We start from the raw sequence: 9426 nt of genomic DNA, 5'->3' as shown, positions 1-9426 counted from the left end.
TAGAGCATGTTCAAATTTCAACGCGCGCGTACGCGCTCGTTTACTATGAACGTGACCAAATTTTATGAAATATATCAATAGACCTTGACTTGAACTATATGATATCTTAATTTCATTCAAAAATTCCGTTCCATTAATGAGATATTGATGTAAACGTGATTTCAGATAATGACGTCATAATGACGTCACGGTCAACTGATCACATTGATACACTAGATCTGTCGTCCTTAGGACATGATACATACATGGTATAAGTTTGAAAGTGATAAGTGGGGGACTTTTTGAGTTAACCGCTGCACAAGATTTGAGGAGAAAGAAATAAAGAAGAAGAAGAAGAAGAAAGAATCCGTACAGATACAATAGGTGATCCGAGAGGATACTCGGATCACCTAACAAAGAAGAAGAAAGAATCCGTACAGATACAGAAGGTGATCCGAAGGATACTCGGATCACCTAACTAAAGAAAAAAAAAGGGAAACTAGAGATTGTAATTTGTCATCACTGACAAATTAAGGTGATCCGATTTTTTTTTATCAATGATTCGAGTCCTGATCGCAATAGGCATGACCATACAAGTTTCATCTGTGTTTAGAGACATTGGCCGTGTGATGTTTGCATTCTCATTTAGAAAAGGGAGTCATATCTGCCATCTTTGGTACCAAATTCTGTATACACTGAATAACGAAGATACAGCAATGAATACATATGACCTTTGACCCACCTTTGCACTCCCAAGATTGCATCTGATGAAATAGTGGTTATTTTGTGAAATGATTCTCGCGACATCGTCTATACGTGTGGAAAATATGGGAAAGATAGGACAGGTATTCACTAAGATACAAGATGAAACATTTATGACCTTTGACCCTAATTTACATACCCAAGATGTTGTCCGATCTAGTAGTTGTTATTTTATGAAATAATGTACGAGACATGAACTAAACATGTGCAAAATATGGGGGTGATAGGGCATGTTTTTCTTGAGTTATTGCAAAGAAAGTTGCAGAAAGAAAGAAATATCTCAATACATAGAAGATAAGCTTTAATTTCAACCAATTTTTTATCGTAATTCCGACATCGTATGAAAAAACGAAGGAAATGAAACGATAGCGCAAAGTCTCAGCTACAATATATTAAAATCTGGGAGAAATTCACCGAAGGGTAAGTGAGCTAGTGCTCGATAAAGACAATCATGTCAATTTTCACATTAAAGAAAATTCCCTCCCATAGAGATAACACGTCATAACGAAGATACAAAAAGAAGTACATATGACCTTTGACCTCAATTTGCACAGACAAGATGGCATCTGAGTAAAAAGTGATTATTTTGTGAAATGATCCTTGTAACATGGTCTTTGCGTGTGCAAAATATGGGAAAGATAAGACATGTATTCACTAAGATACAGGGTGAAACACCTATGACCTTTGACCCTAATTTACATACCCAAGATGGTGTCCGATCAAGTAGCTGTTATTTTATGAAATAATTCACGTGACATGAACTAAACATGTGCAAAATATAGAAGTGATAGAGGCCGTTTTTCTTGAGTTATTGCAAAGAAAGTTGCAGAAAGAAAGAAATATCTCAATACATCGAAGATAAGCCTGAATTTCAACCCAATTTTTTGACGTGATTTTGACATCGTATGAAAAAACGAAGGGCACACTTACGGTAGCGTAAAGTCTCAGCTACAACATATTAAAATCTGGGAGAAATTTACCGAAGCTTCAGTGAGCTAGTGCTCGATAAAGATAGTCATGTCAATTTTCATTTCCAGAAAAACTGCACTCCCATAGAGATAACACGTAAACTGGTCAAATTTGACAAGATTACTTTTAATCCATTTTTACGAGGTGATACCGTTATCCAATCAAAATATTGTAATTCTATGTTTGAAAGAACATTAAATAAGCTACATCATACTGAAATCTGGGTGAAAATTGACTAAGGACTAGTGAGATATGCTCGAATGAACTTGAAATTTGATGACGTCATTTTGAAAATTTACTTTTTTTACTTTATTAAGAAATTTGATATCTTTTAATCATTTTGTCAGCATTGCCACCCCATGAAATGACATGTACAACTCATCAGCTTTCAAAATATGTACAGAAAATGGGGGGTCACCGTCCATCCTGACGAGTAAAATCGGATTTAAAATTGGCAGTTTTTTGGCATAGTTGCACTGTATATCGCCATTGACGCGCGCGCGGAATTTCAACTTTGACGGGCCCGTATGACGTCATATTGAGTCGGATTGATTTGAAACTTGGTATAAATATTCCTTAACATTTCAGACATCCGATCAAAGTGAAAAAACTGGAAATTTCAATTGCACATGAGCTGTGCGTGCGTATATGCGCGCGCGCGTACGCGTCCGTCCGATTTTTTCAATTTTTCAAAAAATGCTCCAAATGGTCTGAAACGTGTGCAAAAAAATTTTGAGCTCGATTGGAGCATACAAATATTTCAACGCGCGCGTACGCGCACGTTTTAAGAGAAAATATGAATTTTGAGAACATGAGTAGAATGCGCATAATTTGAAATATATGTGACGTAAATTTCATTGAAAAATTTCATTCCATTAATGAGATATGATTGAGAATGTGTTTTCATATAATGACGTCATAGTGACGTCACGGTCCACTGATCACAATGATACATTAGATTTGTCGTCTTTGGGACATGATGCATACATGGTATAATTTTGAAATTGATAGGCAGCGGACTTTCTGAGCTAACCTCTGCACAACTTTTGCGGAGAAATAAAGAAAGAAAGAAGAAGAAAGAATCCGTACAGATACAGAAGGTGATCCGAAGGATACTCGGATCACCTAAAAAGTGTTCAAAAAAAAAAACTGGCAGGGGTGAGCATCGAACCAGGGACCTTAGGATTACGAGTCGGATGCGCTATGCAATGACCTATTTCATGCTCCATAGGCCCTGTGTATTAAGCAAAATGACGCTGCATCGAAGCCACATGAGAGTTTTCAACCAAGTTTTTCGATGTGATACCAACGATGTATGAAAAAATGGAGGTCACACTTACGATAGCCCAAAGTCTCAGCTACAACATACTAAAATCTGGGAGAAATTCACCGAAGCATAGGTGAGCTAGTGCTCGAAAAAGAGAGTCATGTCAATTTTCACTGCCAGAAAAACTGCTCTCCCATAGAGATAACACGTAAACTGGTCAAATTTTACAAGGATACTTTCAATCCATTTTTACGTGGTGATGACGTTATCTAATCAAAATGTTGTTATTTCATTGATGAAAGAACATTTCATAAGCTACAACATACTGAAATCTGGGTGAAAATTGGCGAAATTTAAGTGAGATACGCTGGAGTGAATTTGAAATTTGATGACGTCATTTGGAAAATTTACTTTGTTTACTTTATTAAGAAATTTGATATCTTTTAATCATTTTTTCAGTATCGCCAACCCATGAAATGACATGTACAACTCATCAGCTTTCAGAATATGTCAAGAAAATGGGGGGTCACCGTCCATCCTGACGAGTAAAATCCGATTTAAAATTGGCGGTTTTTTGGCATAGTTGCACAGTGTATCCCCATTGACGCACGCGCGGAATTTTGAATTTGACGGGCCCGTATGACGTCATATTGAGTCGGATCGACTTGAAACTTGATAGAAATATTCCTTGACATTGTGGACATCCGATCCGTGTGAAAAAACTGAAAATTTCTATTGCATATGAGCTGTGCGTGCGTATATGCGCGCGCGCGTACGCGTCCGTCCGATTTTTTCAATTTTTCAAAAAATGCTCCAAATGGTCTGAAACGTGTGCAAAAAAAATTTGAGCTCGATTTGAGCATACAAATATTTCAACGCGCGCGTACGCGCACGTACCAAGAGAAAATGTGAATTTTGAGAATATGAGTAGAATGCGCATAACTTGAAATATATGTGACGTAAATTTCATTGAAAAACTTCATTCCATTAATGAGATATGATTGAGAATGTGTTTTCATATAATGACGTCATAGTGACGTCACGGTCGACTGATCACTTTGATTTTAGTTCGATTGCCGTCTTTGGGACACGATACATACATGGTATAAGTTTGAACTTGATAGGCAGAGTACTTTCTGAGCTAACCTCTGCACAACTTTTGGGGAGAAATAAAGAAAGAAAGAAGAAGAAAGAATCCGTACAGATACAATAGGTGATCCGAGAGGATACTCGGATCACCTAACTAGAGATTGTAATTTGTCATCACTGACAAATTAAGGTGATCCGATTTTTTGTTTTATCAATGATTCGAGTCCTGATCGCAATAGGCATGACCATACAAGTTTCATCTGTGTTTAGAGACATTGGCCGTGTGATGTTTGCATTCTCATTTAGAAAAGGGAGTCATATCTGCCATCTTTGGTACCAAATTCTGTATACACTGAATAACGAAGATACAGCAATGAATACATATGACCTTTGACCCACCTTTGCACTCCCAAGATTGCATCTGATGAAATAGTGGTTATTTTGTGAAATGATTCTCGCGACATCGTCTATACGTGTGGAAAATATGGGAAAGATAGGACAGGTATTCACTAAGATACAAGATGAAACATTTATGACCTTTGACCCTAATTTACATACCCAAGATGTTGTCTGATCTAGTAGTTGTTATTTTATGAAATAATGCACGAGACATGAACTAAACATGTGCAAAATATGGGGGTGATAGGGCGTGTTTTTCTTGAGTTATTGCAAAGAGAGTTGCAGAAAGAAAGAAATATCTCAATACATAGAAGATAAGCTTTAATTTCAACCAATTTTTTATCGTAATCCCGACATCGTATGAAAAAACAAAGGAAATGAAACGATAGCACAAAGTCTCAGCTACAACATATTAAAATCTGGGAGAAATTCACCAAAGGGTAAGTGAGCTAGTGCCCGATAAAGACAATCATGTCAATTTTCACATTAAAGAAAATTCTCTCCCATAGAGATAACACGTCATAACGAAGATACAAAAAGAAGTACAATTGACCTTTGACCTCAATTTGCAACGACAAGATGGCATCTGAGTAAAAAGTGGTTATTTTATGAAATGATCCTTGTATTATGGTCTTTGCGTGTGCAAAATATGGGAAAGATAGGACATGTATTCACTAAGATACAGGGTGAAACACTTATGACCTTTGACCCTACTTTACATACCCAAGATGGTGTCCGATCAAGTAGTTGTTATTTTATGAAATAATGTACGTGACATGAACTAAACATGTGCAAAATATAGAAGTGATAGAGGCCGTTTTTCTTGAGTTATTGCAAAGAAAGTTGCAGAAAGAAAGAAATATCTCAATACATCGAAGATAAGCCTGAATTTCAACCCAATTTTTTGACGTGATTCCGACATCGTATGAAAAAACAAAGGGCACACTTACGGTAGGGTAAAGTCTCAGCTACAACATATTAAAATCTGGGAGAAATTCACCGAAGGGTAAGTGAGCTAGTGCTCGATAAAGATAGTCATGTCAATTTTCATTTCCAGAAAAACTGCACTCCCATAGAGATACCACGTAAACTGGTCAAATTTGACAAGATTACTTTTAATCCATTTTTACGAGGTGATACCGTTATCCAATCAAAATATTGTAATTTTATGTTTGAAAGAACATTAAATAAGCTACATCATACTGAAATCTGGGTGAAAATTGACAAAGGACTAGTGAGATACGCTCGAATGAACTTGAAATTTGATGACGTCATTTTGAAAATTTACTTTTTTTACTTTATTAAGAAATTTGATATCTTTTAATCATTTTGTCAGCATTGCCACCCCATGAAATGACATGTACAACTCATCAGCTTTCAAAATATGTACAGAAAATGGAGGGTCACCGTCCATCCTGACGAGTAAAATCGGATTTAAAATTGGCAGTTTTTTGGCATAATTGTACTGTATATCGCCATTGACGCGCGCGCGGAATTTCAACTTTGACGGGCCCGTATGACCTCATATTGAGTCGGATTGACTTGAAACTTGGTAGAAATATTCCTTGACATTTCAGGCAGCCGATAAGTGTGAAAAAACGGGAAATTTCTATTGCATATGAGCTGTGCGTGCGTATATGAGCGCGCGCGTACGCGTCCGTCCAATTTTTTCAATTTTTCAAAAAATGCTCCAAATGGTCTGAAACGTGTGCAAAAAAAATTTGAGCTCGATTTGAGCATACAAATATTTCAACGCGCGCGTACGCGCACGTTTTAAGATATAGATGAATTTTGAGAATGTTAGTTAATGCGCTTGACTTGAACTATATGTGACGTAAATTTGATTGAAAAATTCCATTCCATTAATGAGATATGAATGAAAATGTGTTTTCATATAATGACGTCATAGTGACGTCACGGTCGACTGATCACAATGATTTTACAAGATTTGTCGTCTTTGGGTCACCATACATATATGGTATAAGTTTGACATTGATAGGCAATGCACTTTCTGAGCTAACCTCTGCACAACTTTTGGGGAGAAATAAAGAAAACTAGAGATTGTAATTTGTCATCACTGACAAATTAAGGTGATCCGATTTTTTTTATCAATGATTCGAGTCCTGATCGCAATAGGCATGACCATACAAGTTTCATCTCTATTTAGAGACATTGGCCGTGTGATGTTTGCATTCTCATTTAGAAAAGGGAGTCATATCTGTCATCTTTGGTACCAAATTCTGTATACACTGAATAACGAAGATACAGCAATGAATACATATGACCTTTGACCCACCTTTGCACTCCCAAGATTGCATCTGATGAAATAGTGGTTATTTTGTGAAATGATTCTCGCGACATCGTCTATACGTGTGAAAAATATGGGAAAGATAGGACAGGTATTCACTAAGATACAAGATGAAACATTTATGACCTTTGACCCTAATTTACATACCCAAGATGTTGTCCGATCTAGTAGTTGTTATTTTATGAAATAATGTACGAGACATGAACTAAACATGTGCAAAATATGGGGGTGATAGGGCGTGTTTTTCTTGAGTTATTGCAAAGAAAGTTGCAGAAAGAAAGAAATATCTCAATACATAGAAGATAAGCTTTAATTTCAACCAATTTTTTATCGTCATCCCGACATCGTATGAAAAAACAAAGGAAATAAAACGATAGCGGAAAGTCTCAGCTACAACATATTAAAATCTGGGAGAAATTCACCGAAGGGTAAGTGAGCTAGTGCTCGATAAAGACAATCATGTCAATTTTCACATTAAAGAAAATTCCCTCCCATAGAGATAACACGTCATAACGAAGATACAAAAAGAAGTACATATGACCTTTGACCTCAATTTGTACAGACAAGATGGCATCTGAGTAAAAAGTGGTTATTTTGTGAAATGATCCTTGTAACATGGTCTTTGCGTATGCAAAATATGGGAAAGATAGGACATGTATTCACTAAGATACAGGGTGAAACACTTATGACCTTTGACCCTAATTTACATACCCAAGATGGTGTCCGATCAAGTAGTTGTTATTTTATGAAATAATTCACGTGACATGAACTAAACATGTGCAAAATATAGAAGTGATAGAGGCCGTTTTTCTTGAGTTATTGCAAAGAAAGTTGCAGAAAGAAAGAAATATCTCAATACATCGAAGATAAGCCTGAATTTCAACCCAATTTTTTGACGTAATTCCGACATCGTATGAAAAAACAAAGGGCACACTTACGGTAGCGTAAAGTCTCAGCTACAACATATTAAAATCTGGGAGAAATTTACCGAAGCTTAAGTGAGCTAGTGCTCGATAAAGATAGTCATGTCAATTTTCATTTCCAGAAAAACTGCACTCCCATAGAGATAACACGTAAACTGGTCAAATTTGACAAGATTACTTTTAATCCATTTTTACGAGGTGATACCGTTATCCAATCAAAATATTGTAATTTTATGTTTGAAAGAACATTAAATAAGCTACATCATACTGAAATCTGGGTGAAAATTGACAAAGGACTAGTGAGATATGCTCGAATGAACTTGAAATTTGATGACGTCATTTTGAAAATTTACTTTTTTTACTTTATTAAGAAATTTGATATCTTTTAATCATTTTGTCAGCATTGCCACCCCATGAAATGACACGTACAACTCATCAGCTTTCAAAATATGTACAGAAAATGGGGGGTCACCGTCCATCCTGACGAGTAAAATCGGATTTAAAATTGGCAGTTTTTTGGCATAGTTGCACTGTATATCGCCATTGACGCGCGCGCGGAATTTCAACTTTGACGGGCCCGTATGACGTCATATTGAGTCGGATTGATTTGAAACTTGGTATAAATATTCCTTAACATTTCAGACATCCGATCAAAGTGAAAAAACTGGAAATTTCAATTGCACATGAGCTGTGCGTGCGTATATGCGCGCGCGCGTACGCGTCCGTCCGATTTTTTCAATTTTTCAAAAAATGCTCCAAATGGTCTGAAACGTGTGCAAAAAAATTTTGAGCTCAATTGGAGCATACAAATATTTCAACGCGCGCGTACGCGCACGTTTTAAGAGAAAATATGAATTTTGAGAACATGAGTAGAATGCGCATAATTTGAAATATATGTGACGTAAATTTCATTGAAAAATTTCATTCCATTAATGAGATATGATTGAGAATGTGTTTTCATATAATGACGTCATAGTGACGTCACGGTCCACTGATCACATTGATACATTAGATTTGTCGTCTTTGGGACATGATGCATACATGGTATGATTTTGAAATTGATAGGCAGCGGACTTTCTGAGCTAACCTCTGCACAACTTTTGCGGAGAAATAAAGAAAGAAAGAAGAAGAAAGAATCCGTACAGATACAGAAGGTGATCCGAAGGATACTCGGATCACCTAACTAGAGATTGTAATTTGTCATTACTGACAAATTAAGGTGATCCGATTTTTTTTTTTTCATCAATGATTCGAGTCCTGATCGCAATAGGCATGACCATACAGGTTTCGTCTGTTGTTAAAAACGTTGGCCGTGTGATGTTTGAATTCTCGTTTAGAAAAGGGAGTCATATCTTCCATCTTTGGTACCAAATTCCGTATACACTAGATAACGAAGATACAACAACAAATACATGACTTTTGACCCACCTTTACACTCCTAAGATGGCATCTGAGGAAAAAGTGGTTATTTTGTGAAATGATTCTTGCGACATCGTCTATACGTGTGCAAAATATGGGAAAGATAGGACAGGTATTCGCCAAGATACAAGATGGAACATTTATGACCTTTGACCCTAATTTACATACCCAAGATGTTGTCCGATCAAGTAGTTGTTATTTTATGAAATAATGTACGTGACATGAACTAAACATGTGCAGAATATGGGGGTGATAGGGAGTGTTTTTCTTGAGTTATTGCAAAGAAAGTTGCAGAAAGAAAGAAATATCTC

This window comes from Diadema antillarum, unplaced genomic scaffold (assembly GCF_040938485.1).
Source record: "Diadema antillarum isolate AM-2024a unplaced genomic scaffold, OU_Dant_1.0 seq00001267_RagTag, whole genome shotgun sequence".
Lineage (NCBI taxonomy): Eukaryota > Metazoa > Echinodermata > Echinoidea > Diadematoida > Diadematidae > Diadema > Diadema antillarum.
This window is presented reverse-complemented; position numbering follows the sequence as displayed.